The following is a 19927-nucleotide window of genomic DNA, read 5'->3' as shown; positions in this document are numbered from 1 at the left end:
CCTTGCCAAGGAGCCTAGGTTTCACAGGAAGACCAGGCATATCAAGCGTCGCTTCAACTCCATTCGTGAAAATGTTCAAAATGGATATTTGTAAAGTACATCCGGACCTGAATGTAGCAGATCCGTTGACTAAACCTCTCCCTAGAGCAAAACATGATCAACACCAGAACTCTATGGGTGTTCGATTCATCACAATGTAACTAGATTATTGACTCTAGTGCAAGTGGGAGACTGTTGGAAATATGCCCTAGAGGCAATAATAAAATGGTTATTATTATATTTCCTTGTTCATGATAATTGTCTATTGTTCATGCTATAATTGTGTTATCCGGAAATCGTAATACATGTGTGAATACATAGACCACAACATGTCCCTAGTAAGCCTCTAGTTGACTAGCTCGTTGATCAACAAATAGTCATGGTTTCCTGACTATGGACATTGGATGTCATTGATAATGGGATCACATCATTAGGAGAATGATGTGATGGACAAGACCCAATCCTAAGCATAGCTCAAAGATCGTGTAGTTCGTTTGCTAGAGCTTTTCCAATGTCAAGTATCATTTCCTTAGACCATGAGATTGTACAACTCCCGGATACCGTAGGAGTGCTTTGGGTGTGCCAAACGTCGTAGCGTAACTGGGTGGCTGTAAAGGTGCACTACGGGTATCTCCGAAAGTGTCTGTTGGGTTGGCACGAATCGAGACTGGGATTTGTCACTCCGTATGACGGAGAGGTATCTCTGGGCCCACTCGGTAATGCATCATCATAATGAGCTCAATGTGACCAAGTGTCTGGTCACGGGATCATGCATTATGGTACGAGTAAAGTGACTTGCCGGTAACGAGATTGAACAAGGTATTGGGATACCGACGATCGAATCTCAGGCAAGTAACGTACCGATTGACAAAGGGAATGTATACGGGATTGATTGAATCCTCGACATCGTGGTTCATCCGATGAGATCATCGAGGAACATGTGGGAGCCAACATGGGTATCCAGATCCCGTTGTTGGTTATTGACCGGAGAGTCGTCTCGGTCATGTCTGCATGTCTCCCGAACCCGTAGGGTCTACACACTTAAGGTTCGGTGACGCTAGGGTTGTAGAGATATTAGTATGCGGAAATCCGAAAGTTGTTCAGAGTCCCGGATGAGATCCTGGACGTCACGAGGAGTTCCGGAATGGTCCGGAGGTGAAGAATTATATATAGGAAGTCTAGTTTCGGCCACCGGGAAAGTTTTGGGGGTCACCGGTATTGTACCGGGACCACCGGAAGGGTCCCGGGGGTCCACCGGGTGGGGCCACCTATCCCGGAGGGCCCCATGGGCTGAAGTGGGAAGGGAACCAGCCCCTAGTGGGCTGGTGCGCCCCCCTTGGGCCTCCCCATGCGCCTAGGGTTGGAAACCCTAGGGGTGGGGGGCGCCCCACTTGGCTTGGGGGGCAAGCCACCCCCCTTGGCCGCCGCCCCCCTGGAGATTGGATCTCCCAGGGGCCGGCGCCCCCCCCCCCCCAGGGCCCCTATCTATAGTGGAGGGGAGGGAGGGCAGCCGTGTTGGGAATCGTAGCATAATTTAAAATTTTCCTACGCTCACCAAGATGCATCTATGGAGTGTACTAGCAACGAGGGGAAGGGAGTGCATCTACATACCCTTGTAGATCGCGAGCGGAAGCGTTCCAATGAACGTGGGTGACGGAGTCGTACTCGCCGTGATCCAAATCACCGATGACCGAGTGCCGAACGGACGGCACCTCCGCGTTCAACACACGTATGGTGCAGCGACGTCTCCTCCTTCTTGATCCAGCAAGGGGGAAGGAGAGGTTGATGGAGATCCAACAGCACGACGGCGTGGTGGTGGATGTAGCGGGTCTCCGGCAGGGCTTCGCCGAGCTTCTGCGAGAGAGAGAGAGGTGTTGCAGGGGAGGAGGGAGGCGCCCAAGGCTGTAGGTTGCTGCCCTCCCTCCCCCCCTTTATATAGGCCCCTGGGGGGATGCGCCGGCCCTGGGAGATGGGATCTCCAAGGGGGGGCGGCGGCCAAGGGGGGAAGGGGTTGCCTTGCCCCCCAAGGCAAGGGGGAAGCTCCCCCTAGGGTTCCCAACCCTAGGCGGATGGGGGTAGGCCCAAGGGGGGCGCCCCAGCCCACTAAGGGCTGGTTCCTTTCCACTTTCAGCCCACGGGGCCCTCCGGGATGGGTGGCCCCACCCGGTGGACCCCCGGGACCCTTCCGGTGGTCCCGGTACAATACCGGTAACCCCCGAAACTTTCCCGGTGGCCGAAACTAGACTTCCTATATATAATTCTTCACCTCCGGACCATTCCGGAACCTCTCGTGACGTCCGGGATCTCATCCGGTACTCCGAACAACTTTCGGGTTTCCGCATACATATATCTCTACAACCCTAGTGTCACCGGACCTTAAGTGTGTAGACCCTACGGGTTCGGGAGACATGCAGACATGACCGAGACGCCTCTCCGGTCAATAACCAACAGCGGGATCTGGATACCCATGTTGGCTCCCACATGTTCCACGATGATCTCATCGGATGAACCACGGTGTCGAGGATTCAATCAATCCGTATGCAATTCCCTTTGTCAATCGGTATGTTACTTGCCCGAGATTCGATCGTCGGTATCCCAATACCTTGTTCAATCTCGTTACCGGCAAGTCTCTTTACTCGTACCGCAATGCATGATCCCGTGACTAACGCCTTAGTCACATTGAGCTCATTATGATGATGCATTACCGAGTGGGCCCAGAGATACCTCTCCGTCACACGGAGTGACAAATCCCAGTCTCGATCCGTGCCAACCCAACAGACACTTTCGGAGATACCCGTAGTGCACCTTTATAGTCACCCAGTTACGTTGTGACGTTTGGCACAACCAAAGCACTCCTACGGTATCCGGGAGTTGCACGATCTCATGGTCTAAGGAAAAGATACTTGACATTGGAAAAGCTCTAGCAAACGAAACTACACGATCTTTTATGCTATGCTTAGGATTGGGTCTTGTCCATCACATCATTCTCCTAATGATGTGATCCCGTTATCAATGACATCCAATGTCCATAGTCAGGAAACCATGACTATCTGTTGATCAACGAGCTAGTCAACTAGAGGCTTACTAGGGACACATTGTGGTCTATGTATTCACACATGTATTACGATTTCCGGACAATACAATTATAGCATGAATAATAGACGATTATCATGAACAAAGAAATATAATAATAACCTTTTATTATTGCCTCTAGGGCATATTTCCAACAGTCTCCCACTTGCACTAGAGTCAATAATCTAGTTACATTGTGATGAATCGAACACCCATTGCGTCCTGGTGTTGATCATGTTTTGCCCTAGGGAGAGGTTTAGTCAACGGATCTGCTACATTCAGGTTCGTATGTACTTTACAAATATCTATGTCTCCATTTTGAACACTTTCACGAATGGAGTTGAAGCGACGCTTGATATGCCTGGTCTTCCTGTGAAACCTGGGCTCCTTCACACGGACAATAGCTCCAGTGTTGTCACAGAAGAGAGTCATTGGGCCCGACGCATTGGGAATCACCTCTAGGTCGGTAATGAACTCCTTCATCCAGACTGCTTCCTGTGCTGCCTCCGAGGCTGCCATGTACTCCGCTTCACATGTAGATCCCGCCACGACGCTTTGCTTGCAACTGCACCAGCTTACTGCTCCTCCATTCAAAATATACACGTATCCGGTCTGTGACTTCGAGTCATCCAGATCTGTGTCGAAGCTAGCATCGACGTAACCCTTTACGACGAGCTCTTCGTCACCTCCATAAACGAGAAACATATCCTTAGTCCTCTTCAGGTACTTAGGATATTCTTGACCGCTGTCCAGTGTTCCATGTCGGGATTACTTTGGTATCTTCCTACCAAACTTACGGCAAGGTTTACATCCGGTCTGGTACACAGCATGGCATACATAATAGACCCTATGGCCGAGGCATAGGGGATGACACTCATCTTTTCAATATCTTCTGCCGTGGTCGGGCATTGAGCCGTGCTCAATTGCACACCTTGCAATACAGGCAAGAACCCCTTCTTGGACTGATCCATACTGAACTTCTTCAATATCTTGTCAAGGTATGTACTCTGTGAAAGACCAATGAGGCGTCTTGATCTATCTCTATAGATCTTGATGCCTAATATATAAGCAGCTTCTCCAAGGTCCTTCATTGAAAAACACTTATTCAAATAGGCCTTTATACTTTCCAAGAATTCTATATCATTTCCCATCAATAGTATGTCATCCACATATAATATGAGAAATGCTACAGAGCTCCCACTCACTTTCTGGTAAACACAGGCTTCTCCATAAGTCTGTGTAAACCCAAACGCTTTGATCATCTCATCAAAGCGAATGTTCCAACTCCGAGATGCTTGCACCAGCCCATAGATTGAGCGCTGGAGCTTGCATACTTTGTTAGCATTCTTAGGATCGACAAAACCTTCCGGCTGCATCATATACAACTCTTCCTTAAGGAAGCCGTTAAGGAATGCCGTTTTGACGTCCATCTGCCATATCTCATAATCATAGTATGCGGCAATTGCTAACATGATTCGGACAGACTTCAGCTTCGCTACGGGTGAGAAAGTCTCATCGTAGTCAACCCCTTGAACTTGTCGATAACCCTTAGCGACAAGTCGAGCTTTGTAGATGGTCACATTACCATCCGCGTCCGTCTTCTTCTTAAAGATCCATTTGTTTTCTATGGCTCGCCGCTCATCGGGCAAGTCAGTCAAAGTCCATACTTTGTTTTCATACATGGATTCTATCTCGGATTTCATGGCTTCTAGCCATTTGTCGGAATCCGGGCCCGCCATCACTTCTTCATAGTTCGAAGGTTCACCGTTGTCTAACAACATGATTTCCAGGACAGGGTTGCCGTACCACTCTGGTGCGGAACGTGTCCTTGTGGACCTACGAAGTTCAGTAACTTGATTCGAAGCTTCATGATCATCATCATTAACTTCCTCCCCAGTCGGTGTAGGCACCACAGGAACATTTTCCCGCGCTGCGCTACTTTCCGGTTCGGAAGGGGTGACTATCACCTCATCAAGTTCCACTTTCCTCCCACTCAATTCCTTCGAGAGAAACTCCTTCTCCGGAAAGGACCCGTTCTTGGCAACGAAGATCTTGCCTTCGGATCTGAGGTAGAATGTATACCCAATAGTTTCCTTAGGGTATCCTATGAAGACGCATTTTTCCGATTTGGGTTCGAGCTTTTCAGGTTGAAGTTTCTTGACATAAGCATCGCATCCCCAAACTTTTAGAAACGACAGCTTAGGTTTCTTACCAAACCATAATTCATACGGTGTCGTCTCAATGGATTTCGACGGAGCCCTATTTAAAGTGAATGCGGCAATCTCTAAAGCATAACCCCAAAATGAGAGCGGTAAATCGGTAAGAGACATCATAGATCGCACCATATCCAATAGAGTGCGATTACGACGTTCGGACACACCATTTCTCTGAGGTGTTCCAGGCGGCGTGAGTTGTGAAACTATTCCACATTTCCTTAAGTGTGTACCAAATTCGTGACTTAAATATTCTCCACCACGATCTGATCGTAAGAATTTTATTTTTCTGTCACGTTGATTCTCAACTTCACTCTGAAATTCCTTGAACTTTTCAAAGGTTTCAGACTTGTGCTTCATTAGGTAGACATACCCATATCTACTTAAATCATCAGTGAGAGTGAGAACATAACGATATCCTCCGCGAGCCTCAACACTCATTGGACCACACACATCGGTATGTATGATTTCCAATAAATTGGTTGCTCGCTCCATTGTTCCGGAGAACGGAGTCTTGGTCATCTTACCCATGAGGCATGGTTCGCACGTGTCAAATGATTCGTAATCAAGAGACTCCAAAAGTCCATCTGCATGGAGCTTCTTCATGCGCTTGACACCAATGTGACCAAGGCGGCAGTGCCACAAGTATGTGGGACTATCGTTATCAACTTTACATCTTTTGGTATTCACACTATGAACATGTGTAACATTACGTTCGAGATTCATCAAAAATAAACCATTGACCAGCGGGGCATGACCATAAAACATATCTCTCAAATAATAGAACAACCATTATTCTCGGATTTAAATGAGTAGCCATCTCAAATTAAACGAGATCCAGATACAATGTTCATGCTCAAAGCTGGCACTAAATAACAATTATTGAGGTTTAAAACTAATCCCGTAGGGAGATGCAGAGGTAGCGTGCCGACGGCGATCACATCGACCTTGGAACCATTCCCGACGCGCATCGTCACCTCGTCCTTCGCCAGTCTCTGTTTATTCCGTAGTTCCTGCTTTGAGTTACAAATATGAGCAACCGCACCAGTATCAAATACCCAGGAGCTACTACGAGTACTGGTAAGGTACACATCAATTACTTGTATATCACATATACCTTGGGTATTGCCGGCCTTCTTCTTGTCCGCTAAATATTTGGGGCAGTTCCGCTTCCAGTGACCACTTCCCTTGCAATAAAAGCACTCAGTCCCGGGCTTGGGTCCATTCTTTGACTTCTTCCCAGTAACTGGTTTACCGGGCGCGGCAACTCCCTTGCCGTCCTTCTTGAAGTTCTTCTTACCCTTGCCCTTCTTGAACTTGGTGGTTTTATTCACCATCAACACTTGATGTTCTTTTCTGATCTCCCCTTCCGCTGATTTCAGCATTGAATATACCTCGGGAATGGTCTTTTCCATCCCCTGCATATAGTTCATCACAAAGCTCTTGTAGCTTGGTGGAAGCGACTGGAGGATTCTGTCAATGACCGCGTCATCCGGGAGATTAACTCCCAACTGAGACAAGCGGTTGTGCAACCCAGACATTCTGAGTATGTGCTCACTAACAGAACTGTTCTCCTCCATTTTACAGCTGAAGAACTTTTCGGAGACATCATATCTCTCGACCCGGGCATGAGCTTGAAAAACCAGTTTCAGCTCCTCGAACATCTCATATGCTCCATGTTTCTCAAAACGCTTTTGGAGACCCGGCTCTAAGCTGTAAAGCATGCCGCACTGAACGAGGGAGTAATCATCAGCACGTGATTGCCAAGCGTTCATAACGTCTTGGTTCTCTGGGATTGGTGCATCACCTAGCGGTGCTTCTAAGACATAATCTTTCTTGGCTACTATAAGGATGAGCCTCAGGTTCCGGACCCAGTCCGTATAGTTGCTGCCATCATCTTTCAGCTTGGTTTTCTCTAGGAACGCGTTGAAATTGAGGACAACGTTGGCCATTTGATCTACAAGACATAGTGTAAAGATTTTAGACTAAGTTCATGATAATTGAGTTCATCTAATCAAATTATTTAATGAACTCCCACTCATATAGACATCCCTCTAGTCATCTAAGTGAAACATGATCCGAGTTTAACTAGGCCGTGTCCGATCATCACGTGAGACGGACTAGTCAAGATCGGTGAACATCTCCATGTTGATCGTATCTTCTATACAACTCATGCTCGACCTTTCGGTCCTCCGTGTTCCGAGGCCATGTCTGTACATGCTAGGCTCGTCAACACCCGTTGTATTCGAACGTTAGAATCTATCACACCCGATCATCACGTGGTGCTTCGAAACAACGGACCTTCGCAACGGTGCACAGTTAGGGTGAACACTTTCTTGAAATTATTATAAGGGATCATCCTACTTGCTACCGTCGTTCTAAGCAAATAAGATGCAAAAACATGATAAACATCACATGCAATCATATAGTGACATGATATGGCCAATATCATCATGCTCCTTTGATCTCCATCTTCGGGGCACCATGATCATCTTCGTCACCGGCATGACACCATGATCTCCATCATCATGATCTCCATCATTGTGTCTTCATGAAGTCGTCACGCCAACTATTACTTCTACTTCTATGGCTAACGCGTTTAGCAACAAAGTAAAGTAATTTACATGGCGTTATTCAATGACACGCAGGTCATACAAAATAATAAAGACAACTCCTATGGCTCCTGCCGGTTGTCATACTCATCGACATGCAAGTCGTGATTCCTATTACAAGAATATGATCAATCTCATACATCACATATATCATTCATCACATCTTCTGGCCATATCACATCACATAGCACTTGCTGCAAAAACAAGTTAGACGTCCTCTAATTGTTGTTGCAAGTTTTTACGTGGTTTGTAGGTTTCTATCAAGAACGTTTCTTACCTACGTATGACCACAACGTGATTTGCCAATTTCTATTTACCCTTCATAAGGACCCTTTTCATCGAATCTGTTCCGACTAAAGTAGGAGAGACAGACACCCGCTAGCCACCTTATGCATCTAGTGCATGCCAGTCGGTGGAACCTGTCTCACGTAAGTGTACGTGTAAGGTCGGTCCGGGCCGCTTCATCCTACAATGCCGCCGAAACAAGAAAAGACTAGTAGCGGCAAGAAGAATTGGCAAACTCAACGCCCACAACTACTTTGTGTTCTACTCGTGCATAGTAACTACGCATAGGCCTGGCTCTGATACCACTGTTGGGAATCGTAACATAATTTAAAATTTTCCTACGCTCACCAAGATGCATCTATGGAGTTTACTAGCAACGAGGGGAAGGGAGTGCATCTACATACCCTTGTAGATCACGAGCGGAAGCGTTCCAATGAACGTGGGTGACGGAGTCGTACTCGCCGTGATCCAAATCACCGATGACCGAGTGCCGAACGGACGGCACCTCCGCGTTCAACACACGTACGGTGCAGCGACGTCTCCTCCTTCTTGATCCAGCAAGGGGGAAGGAGAGGTTGATGGAGATCCAACAGCACGACGGCGTGGTGGTGGATGTAGCGGGTCTCCGGCAGGGCTTCGCCGAGCTTCTGCGAGAGAGAGAGAGGTGTTGCAGGGGAGGAGGGAGGCGCCCAAGGCTGTAGGTTGCTGCCCTCCCTCCCCCCCTTTATATAGGCCCCTGGGGGGGTGCGCCGGCCCTGGGAGATGGGATCTCCAAGGGGGCGGGCGGCGGCCAAGGGGGGAAGGGGTTGCCTTGCCCCCCAAGGCAAGGGGGAAGCTCCCCCCTAGGGTTCCCAACCCTAGGCGCATGGGGGGAGGCCCAAGGGGGGCGCCCCAGCCCACTAAGGGCTGGTTCCCTTCCAATTTCAGCCCACGGGGCCCTCCGGGATGGGTGGCCCCACCCGGTGGACCCCCGGGACCCTTCCGGTGGTCCCGGTACAATACCGGTAACCCCCGAAACTTTCCCGGTGGCCGAAACTTGACTTCCTATATATAATTCTTCACCTCCGGACCATTCCGGAACCTCTCGTGACGTCCGGGATCTCATCCGGGACTCCGAACAACTTTCGGGTTTCCGTATACATATATCTCTACAACCCTAGCATCACCGGACCTTAAGTGTGTAGACCCTACGGGTTCGGGAGACATGCAGACATGACCGAGACGCCTCTCCGGTCAATAACCAACAGCGGGATCTGGATACCCATGTTGGCTCCCACATGTTCCACGATGATCTCATCGGATGAACCACGGTGTCGAGGATTCAATCAATCCGTATGCAATTCCCTTTGTCAATCGGTATGTTACTTGCCCGAGATTCGATCGTCGGTATCCCAATACCTTGTTCAATCTCGTTACCGGCAAGTCTCTTTACTCGTACCGCAATGCATGATCCCGTGACTAACGCCTTAGTCACATTGAGCTCATTATGATGATGCATTACCGAGTGGGCCCAGAGATACCTCTCCGTCACACGGAGTGACAAATCCCAGTCTCGATCCGTGCCAACTCAACAGACACTTTTGGAGATACTCGTAGTGCACCTTTATAGTCACCCAGTTACGTTGTGACATTTGGCACACCCAAGGCACTCCTACGGTATCCGGGAGTTGCACGATCTCATGGTCTAAGGAAAAGATACTGGACATTGGAAAAGCTCTAGCAAACGAAACTACACGATCTTTTATGCTATGCTTAGGATTGGGTCTTGTCCATCACATCATTCTCCTAATGATGTGATCCCGTTATCAATGACATCCAATGTCCATAGTCAGGAAACCATGACTATCTGTTGATCAACGAGCTAGTCAACTAGAGGCTTACTAGGGACACGTTGTGGTCTATGTATTCACACATGTATTACGATTTCCGGACAATACAATTATAGCATGAATAATAGACGATTATCATGAACAAAGAAATATAATAATAACCTTTTATTATTGCCTCTAGGGCATATTTCCAACAAGCTGTACCACAGCCCCTGGCGCCTCCCTCTCCCTCCCGTGACACCTCTCCCTCTCGCTGAGCTTGGCGAAGCCCTGCCGAGATCCCCGCTACTTCCACCACCACGCCGTCGTGCTGCTGGATCTCCATCAACCTCTCCTTCCCCTTGCTGGATCAAGAAGGAGAAGACGTCGCTGCTCCGTACGTGTGTTGAACGCGGAGGTGTCGTCCGTTCGGCGCTCGGTCATCGGTGATTTGGATCACGACGAGTACGACTCCATCAACCCCGTTCACTTGAACGCTTCCGCTCGCGATCTACAAGGGTATGTAGATGCACTCCTCTCCCTCGTTGCTAGATGACTCCATAGATTGATCTTGGTGATGCGTAGAAAATTTTAAATTTCTGCTACGATCCCCTACAATAAGTTCATCTTATATCTGGGATCTGGCCTTTTGCAATTGTGGTTCCGACCACGTTCTCGTTTAAATACCATTTCTCGTGCAAGTTTAAGCACTTGTCTTCTGTAGAGTAATATCCCTGTCCAACCTCTACTTTGATTTGTCGTCGAGTATTACCCCCCTGGTATCTCAAGATTATCACGGAACTGCATAACTTCTTATGAGTTCTTCATCAAGTGCTACATTCTCATTGATTCCAATTTTTCACGGGCTCTGAGTTATTAAACACTCAAAGACACCGATAACTGACTCGAGTCCGCATTGCGATTAAGAAACTCTTGGTAACCTTCATTATTTACGAGCTTGAACTCAATCACGTCATTCCTAGCCTGCTTGTCTATATCCTTGTCGTGCCGATTTTAACTGTGCTACCTGGTCCTTAATCCCGAAGCACAACCTTCTACGCTGAGCTAAGCTAACGTCAATCTTCCTCGTCTTATCGTTCACCTCGAACAGCAAGCTTGATTTCGAGTTGGTGTCGTATCCATGGGTCCAATAATCTATCCCTGCATCAGTCCTTAAAACTTGATGTCATCGCCAATCGATTACATCTTCATGAATTCTCTTGACAAATGTGTCGTGATCATCATTAGCATTCTGAGCTCTTCCAGGATATCAATGGAATTCATGATGAGAAAGACCATCCTTGCCCTCGATGATTAGTGTTATCATCGACCACTCTACTACCTTTCCTCCAACACAAACTTGTTCTTGTTTTGTGTTATACCTTGAGTTCCTTGCTATCCAGCAATTGTTCTTCTTTACACTGGAGTATTACCATCTTTTATGTCAAGAATGTCGTGAGAGTTTCACCACCTCTTAAGAAATTCTTGATACAGTGATGCTTCTCACCATCATCATTCTTCTCTTGGTCCCCGTGTTGAGTGAACTCTGTTATGAGAATTTAATATCTCTAGCAACCTTGTTACTTCAGAGTTAATGGACAATAATTCCAATGTAGTGTGATGGTTGCTAAATTTCCATTCCGACGTTGGTCGTGCAACCCAGCCCATATTTCGGGTGCCCCTTTCAACCAATGTTTAATTGTGTATGTTTTCCTCGAGCATACATCATTATATCGTTTGATCTGACAGGTGTTACCACCTGGTTCACATCATTGTGGAAATCCATCCTTTGGAAATCTCGATGATTTGTCGCTGAGTCCATCAGCCACCTCCTCATCCTCTCCTTGGTTTACTAATGAACTTTTGTTTCAGAACTCGCTTCCATAATTCATTTCCCGAGAATCTTATGATGTCTTCTCGTCAATTCGTGTCGCACCTTTTTATCTCAGGATCCTGAGTCTGAGGTATCCTGACACCAATCAGATATGAATCTCGGTCAGATATGATGGTTGGAACATATTTCCAAGAGTTATAACATTGGTCTTTATATGGCCTGGTAAGGTGATGTCATGCCTAGCACACCTGGCCGGAGGACCTATTATTATAGTTTCCTTTTTGGCAAGGTTAGTCATTCTTCCGTGAGGAAATTGTAAGACTTATTCTATAAGTTGTTCCTGATGGATCCTTTTTGTTTCCAAAGTCTGATCTTCACCTGTTGACCATGTCAATGCTATCTCGAAGCATGTCTATGGTACTCCGATTTTCAACAGGAACATTTGAAGCCCAATGCTAAATGTTTCCTGCTCAATTATCCAAACACCGCTGTATGGGTAATGTCATGAAAATTCTCTCCCGTACCTAAAGAGTTTTCTACATTATATCCTGTCATGGATATCATGCTCTGCTTGTCCTTGGGAAGGATATACCCTTGAAATATGTGTTTAAACACATTTTCCTTTCCATTGTTCTGTTTAATCTGATAATCATATTTTTCCTTTCCATTGTTTGGTTTAACCTTTCTGGTGATCTATATGATCTAAGCAGTAATATTCTCCTGCTTATGTAAACACCTCGGTGTACAATTCTGTCAGTAAGACCCTGTTACTATTGTCGATGATATTCCGGTAACCACCGATGGACGAGAACTTTGCCTATTGGTCTGCCTCGTTTCGACCATGCGGAAAAATGGTTCTCTTCGTCCCTCGCCCTTGGTACCGATGTTGTTGCCGACATAAAAGACAGACTATCCTCTGACATGCCTTGCTTAGATGATCACGCAAGACGTCTCCGCCCTTCCTACTTTTAACCCACATGGTGGGCCCATAACCCACAGTTCCACAGGATCGAAACCTGACTCTCCTGTACACCCTGTTGTCAAAGTTATTCCTCGTGCTTGACTTTGTATGTAACTCACGGGCCACCTGCCTATTGATCTATTCTGGTATAAGACGCAATACTTATTCCCGATTGCTTTGAGCCCCTTTCACGCCCTGTTTCAGGCATCGAACGATTGCCTGCCCGCTCGAAACTTCCCATGATACCTCCTTACTTTGCTCTCAATATTTTCTTAAGTTTCAATTCAAGAGTTACTTCCGCCACCTTCCTCAATGTTATCGACCAGATAGTCGACCTTGCAGAGGTCTGTTCTCCCAGAATGCCCACCCTTTATTCTTTCGTAGGTATGATGGAGTTCCCGAAGAAAGGATGACGGCTTCATCATGATGACCTGAAGCAGAGAAATGAAGACATCAATGTATTGGACCGGCCTCTTCGAGAAGAGCAAGCCAGAATGAGAAGACCCGCTAGATTCGTTACCAAACCCTCCCCCCTTTCACTACCTCTTAAATCTCGGGACGAGATTTCTTATAGTGGAGGAGAATTGTGACGCCCGGATAATTAAGCTACAGTAATACCACGTTAATGATGCCACGTCACCACGGCTACTATTGTTAATCTCGCGCTAGTTCAAAACCGATTCAAATTCAAATTTGAGTTTAAGTCAAACAATAAAAGTTTCCAAACATTAAAATTAAAATGCTCTAAACGTGTCAAATAATTCATGAGTAATAGTGGTAGAGAAAACCACATTTTTAAAACATGTTTAAATGATCAAAAGTAATTAACATAGTGGCTAAAATAATTAAATAAATGACTTTTGTATTTTATAAAATCCTAAACTATTTTATTTGGAAGTCAAGATTTTTATGGCAGAGGCTTAATTACAACACTAATTTAGGTGCTAATTATTTATCTTAATAGAGTTAAAATAGATTGGAAGTTAAAAGAAAACAGAAAAGAAAATAAATAAAAAGAGAAGACAAACAAACAAACAAATAGAAAAAGGCCTAAACACCTACTGTGCCATTGGGCCTAAGTGCACAGTGCACTCAGCCCAAGCCCACAGTGGCCTTTTCCCCAACCTCTGTACAGAGGCAGGGAGGCCATGGCGTGGTGGATGCGCCCCCGCCATCCACGCCGATGTTTGATGCCGTGTCAAGCATCCGACGAACCCCCCGATGGATAAGAGCACCCCGACGCCTCTGGACAAACCCTCGCCCCGTTCCCCCCTCTCCCTCGCTCGTCCTCTTCTGTGCAACACGCGCAGCCGCATCCGTTGCCACAGCCTTGCCATCCGCGTGGCCAACGTCGTCCCCGCGCCAAATTAGCTTGTTCCCCCGGCTCCCCCTTCGTCATCTACATCACCTGCGAGGACCAGCTCGAGCCCCCTCGCGCTGCATCGCCTGGATCGAGTCATCTTCTACCTCCGGTCGCCACTCATCGCCGCTTCGATTTGTCGCCTCCAAGCCTTCCCCGAGCTTGCTTTGCACCTCTACAGGTTCGCGGTGAGCTCCTCGGCCAATTCCCCTCGTTCCCATCTTCGATCCACTCCGTTAGGCTCCGTCCCGTGTTCGTCTGTGGCCGCCATGGCCGGAGGCTGAGCTTTTGCGTACGTGTTCCGCTGCTCATGCTGCTCCTAGTTGCTGTTGCGTGCTACTGCTAACTGCTACTAATGCTGTCGCTAGCTGCATCTTCCTTGCCCTGCCCGCTCCCTGCTCTTCGCTACTTCTGCCACCGCCGCAGCACTTGCCCCGCCGCCTTAGCCGCCTGTCCGCGCTGCCGGCGCCTAACCGCGTCCGCCGCCGCTCCCACTGCGCCCAGGCCGGGCCCCGTCCCGCGCGTGGCCTCGCCTTCCCGCCGGTTGCTCCTGTTGTTGGCCATGGCCGGCCATGGCCGAGCGGCCATGCGCGCATGTGTGAGTGAGTTCTGTGTGGTGTGCGTGCGTGTGTGTTCTGGGTATGAGGCCTATCCAGATTAGTTAGTACTACTAATTAGATTAGTTTAGGGCTGCTACTTTATATGTTAATTAAATAGCCTATGGTTTTGTGACAGGTGGTCCCTCACACTAAATAACCCATTAGTTAAAAGGCCAGTCAATGACATCTGGGACCAACTGTTAGATTAATATGCTAAAATTAGATTAAAAGATCTAAGTCAATGACACGCAGGACCCGCTTACACTATTCATATGTTGACCAGTCAACCTTTGACTGGGTCAACCTAGCTCACTGGTCCCACCTGCGAGCCACTGTGGCTAGCCATAGTTGGGTACACATAGCAGTTTTGCTATTGTTTTTGAATTATTAATGAACTCGAGAAAAGCTTTAAAACTTTGAAAAATCATAGAAAATAACCCGTAACTCGGATGAAAATACTTTGTACATGAAAGTTGCTCAGAACGACGAGACGAATCCGGATACGCATCCCGTTCGTCCACCACACATACCTAGCATAGAAAACACGCAACTTTTCCCCTCCGGTTCATCTGTCCGAAAACGCGGAACACCGGGGATACTATCCCGGATGTTTTCCCCCTTCGCCGGTATCACTTACTACCGCGTTAGGGCTTACCTAGCACCGCGTATTGCCTCGTTATATTTTGTGATGCTTTGTTTGCTCCGTATTTACTGTTTCTTCCCCCCTCTTCTTCTCCGGTAGACTACGAGACCGACGCTGCTGCTGCCCAGTTCGACTACGGAGTTGACGACCCCTCCTACTTGCCAGAGCAACCAGGCCAGCCCCCCCCCCTGATCACCAGATATCGCCTATTCTTCTCTATACTGCTTGCATTAGAGTAGTGTAGCATGTTACTGCTTTCGGTTAATCCTATTCTGATGCATAGCCTGTCATTGTTGCTACAGTTGTTACCTTTACCTGCAATCCTACATGCTTAGTATAGGATTCTAGTGTTCCATCAGTGGCCCTACACTCTTGTCCGTCTGCCATGCTATACTACTGGGCCGTGATCACTTCGGGAGGTGATCACGGGTATATATTATATACTTTATATACATGACACATGTGGTGACTAAAGTCGGGTCGGCTCGTTGAGTACCCGCAAGTGATTCTGATGAGGGGGCTGAAAGGACAGGTGGCTCCATCCCGGTAGAGGTGGGCCTGGGTTCCAGACGGCCCCCGACTGTTACTTTGTGGCGGAGCGACAGGGCAGGTTGAGACCACCTAGGAGAGAGGTGGGCTTGGCCCTGGTCGGCGTTCGCGGATACTTAACACGCTTAACGAGATCTTGGTATTTGATCTGAGTCTGGCCATTTGGTCTATACGCACTAACCAACTACGCGGGAACAGTTATGGGCACTCGACGTCGTGGTATCAACCGAAGCCTTCGTGACGTCAGCGACTGAGTGGCGCGCGCCGGATTGGACTGGAACGCCTGCTAGGCTAGGTCTGCTTCCGGCCGCGTTCGCAACGTGCAGGTGTGCAATGGGCGATGGGCCCAGACCCCTGCGCCATAGGATTTAGACCGGCGTGCTGACCTCTCTGTTGTGCCTAGGTGGGGCTGCGACATGTTGATCTTACGAGGCCGGGCATGACCCAGAAAAGTGTGTCCGGCCAAATGGGATCGAGCGTGTTGGGTTATGTGGTGCACCCCTGCAGGGAAGTTTATCTATTCGAATAGCCGTGTCCCTTGGTAAAAGGACGACCCGGAGTTGTACCTTGACCTTATGACAACTAGAACCGGATACTTCATAAAATACACCCTTCCAAGTGCCAGATACAACCCGATGATCGCTCTCTAACAGGGCGACGAGGAGGGGATCGCCGGGTAGGATTATGATATGCGGTGCTACTTGGAGGACTTCAATCTACTCTCTTCTACATGCTGCAAGATGGAGATGGCCAGAAGCGTAGTCTTCGACAGGACTAGCTATCCCCCTCTTATTCTGGCATTCTGCGGTTCAGTCCACTGATATGCCCCTTTACACATATCCCCATGCATATGTAGTGTAGCTCCTTGCTTGCGAGTACTTTGGATGAGTACTCACGGTTGCTTTTCTCCCTCTTTTCCCCTTTCTATACCGGATTGTCGCAACCAGATGCTGGAGTCCAGGAGTTAGAGATCCCGAGGATGATTCTACGTGGAGTTCGGCTTCGAGGAGTAGTTAGGAGGTCCCAGGCAGGAGGCCTTGCCTTTTCGATCGTTGCTACTTTTGTGCTAGCCTTCTTAAGACAAACTTGTTTAACCTATGTCTGTACTCAGATATTGTTGCTTCCGCTGACTCGTCTATGATCGAGCACTTGTATTCGAGCCCTCGAGGCCCCTGGCTTGTAGTATGATGCTTGTATGACTTATTTATGTTGTAAAGTTGTGTTGTGATATCTTCCCGTGAGTCCCTGATCTTGATCGTACACATTTGCGTGCATGATTAGTGTACGGTCAAATCGGGGACGTCACATGCTCGCAATCAAGAACAGTGTGGTGTTGAGATTTTACGCACCGTGATAGCTACTTGTGTGGTGTGGAGATTGCGCTACATAATTGTGTTAATGAAGGTTCGCCATGCATGTTCTCTATAATCCGTTTTCTTCCTCGTATGCTGACCCAGTAAATATTCAATATTTAATAATTAAACAATGAACATAATTGTCTGGGTCTTGTAGCTCAATTGGTTAGAGCATCGGTCTTATATGCCGCAGGTTCAAGCCCCTCCGGGACCAATATTTTTAAAATTATGCACGTAATAAGCTTGCAATACATAGCAATTTCAATATTTGGAAGTTAAATAATATTCATAATTGTCGAGGTCTTGTAGCTCAATTGGTTAGAGCGTCGGTCTTATATGCCGCAGGTTGAGGGTTCAAGCCCCTCCGAGACCAATTTTTTTTAGAAAAAAACAAATACGCACGTTATTTATTGCTGAGGTTTCGTTGCTCAACTGCTTAGAGTATCCTTAGTTTTTTTTAGCAAGAAAGCTAGGTCTTTATTGATAAATATCAATGTTTAAAGGAAAAGCGATTGGGTCACTCGACATGTCCAACCAAATATGGCGCCCATAAGGTAGAGAAGTACCTGACCTAGCTAACCTATGAGCTTCAGTATTTGAAGCTCGAGGTTCGGAAACAAAATTACAAGAAGTAAAATTTATCACAGTTTCTAGGATCTCTCTAAGAGCATCTCCAGTCGCGCCCCCAACAGGCCCTCCCCAGGCGATTTTTTAGCGCCGCGGTCGAAAATCGGCCCAGTCGCGCCCCCAAGAGTCCGTTTTTGGTCGCATTGGGCCGAAATAACAGCCGGTGCACCCGAGCCAAACCCGGCGCGCTGGGGGCGCTTGGGGGCGCCGGCACAAGCGAAAAGGGGCGTGGGGCCGCTCCGTCGGCGAGAGGAGGGCTTTTTCCCGCCGTTTCTTCCCGCTTTCCCCCCAGCTTCCCTCTCATTCTCTCCATTCCTCCCGCTAATCTCCTCCTGCTCCCTTCCCCGCCGGCCGCCATGCCGCCGAAGAAGTATGTGGTCCCCCGCGCCGCGACGGCTGCGACCGCCGCCGTCGCCCAGCCGAAGTAGAGGAAGCCGAGGGCGCCGCCGTCCAAGCCCCCGGGCATGTCCAACGCCGACTGGAGGGCGGAAGTTCAGCGCCGGGAGGCTGTCACCGCCGACTGGCAAAACAGGGCCAACGCCAAGAAGGCACGGGACAACGCGGCGCGGCTCGCGGCGGCGCTGGAGCAGGCGGAGCGCTCGGTCGAACAAGCCGAGGCGGCTCGCATGGGGATGATGAATCCACCCGGCGGCCACGGCCCGTACGCACCCTAGAGCCAGCAAAGCGTCGGTTCTCCGGCCGGCTTCTCGTCATCGCCGCAACCCTGGGGCTGCAGGCCGTCGCCGGGCTACGCCGACGGCGACGCGCACGGCGGGTTCAACCCCAACATCACCTTCCCCCATGGTCACCCGGCCCAGCGGACGCCCTCGCCCGCCTTCACCGGCGTGTAGTACCCTCCGTACACCTACTCACCGCCGGCCTACGCATCCTCCCCGACGCCCCCTCTCCGCCGTGGCGCGCTGCCCTTCTCCCAAGCCTCCACGTCGCATCTCGGCGACACCGACATGACCGAAGCCGACATGGATGACATCATCACGGCCGGCTCGGCCGCCGCGTCCTCGGGTTTACTACCCAGGACGACACAATGGACCTCAACGGCGACATGGATGGCGAGCTCGACTACGGCGAGGAGGAGCCGGAGCCGGAGCCAGAGGAGGAGGAGGATGAGGAGGAAGAGGAGGAGGAGCCGGCGCCTGCTCCGGCAAGGAAACGGAAGAAGAATAAGGGGGCGGCCAGGACGCATCAAGTGGGCGTCCAAGGAGGACGAGTGCCTCACCGAAGTGTGGAAAGTCGTCTGCCTCGACCCGATCACCGGCACAAACCAGAGCATCAACACGTATTGGGACCGCATCAAGGCCGAGTTCGACGAGCGCAAGCTCGTCGACCCCTACTTCTAAGGCGTGTACATGCAGTGCGGGGCGAAGGCAATGGCTAACCATTGGGGGCTCATCCAGTCGGCGTGCAACAAATGGCATGGGATCGTCAAGGAGATCGCGGCTCGCCCGGAGAGCGGCGCCAGCATCGAGGATCAGGTATGGAACGCCAACCCCTCCTTTTTCCTTTCGCCGGTGCGCGCCGCTGACTGGTTGTTCCTCGGTGCAGTTGGTGCGGATGTTCGCCATGTTTCGCCAGGACAGCAGCGACTAAGATTTCAAGTACCTCCACGTCTTCAAGCGGATCGAGAAGTGCGAGAAGTGGGCGGATGTCCGGCGCACCCTCGCCAAGGCCAAGGAGACCTACAAGTCGGACGCGCCGACGCCGGGCGCGGGAGACGGGCGCCCCGAATGCAACAAAGGGGCCAAGAAGGGGAAACACGCCAACTCGGCAACCGCGCGAGTGCAGGAGCCCATTGAGCATCGCCTCGCCGACGCACAGGCCCGAGCCGCCCTGCGTGAAGAGAAGACCGAGACGCGGTGGTCGGCGTTGATGATGAACAGCGCCGTCAAGCTCGACCTACTCCGGACCAACATCACCGCGAAGAAGAGGAACACCGACCTGGCTTTCCTCAT

At 49.3% G+C, this 19927-nt stretch overlaps 1 non-coding gene across 1 annotated transcript; it reads left to right on the top strand.

Annotated features, from left to right (window-relative positions):
• Positions 1 to 17629: 17629 nt before the first annotated feature.
• TRNAI-UAU (transfer RNA isoleucine (anticodon UAU)) lies at positions 17630 to 17703 on the top strand. Its single transcript has one exon. It is a non-coding gene; the product is annotated as a tRNA-Ile (tRNA).
• The last annotated feature ends 2224 nt before the right edge of the window (positions 17704 to 19927 follow it).

The sequence above is a fragment of the Aegilops tauschii genome, chromosome 2, assembly GCF_002575655.3.
Source record: "Aegilops tauschii subsp. strangulata cultivar AL8/78 chromosome 2, Aet v6.0, whole genome shotgun sequence".
In the NCBI taxonomy this organism is placed as follows: domain Eukaryota; kingdom Viridiplantae; phylum Streptophyta; class Magnoliopsida; order Poales; family Poaceae; genus Aegilops; species Aegilops tauschii.
Note: the sequence above shows the minus strand (reverse complement) of the source record. Positions and strands in the feature narration are given on the sequence as shown.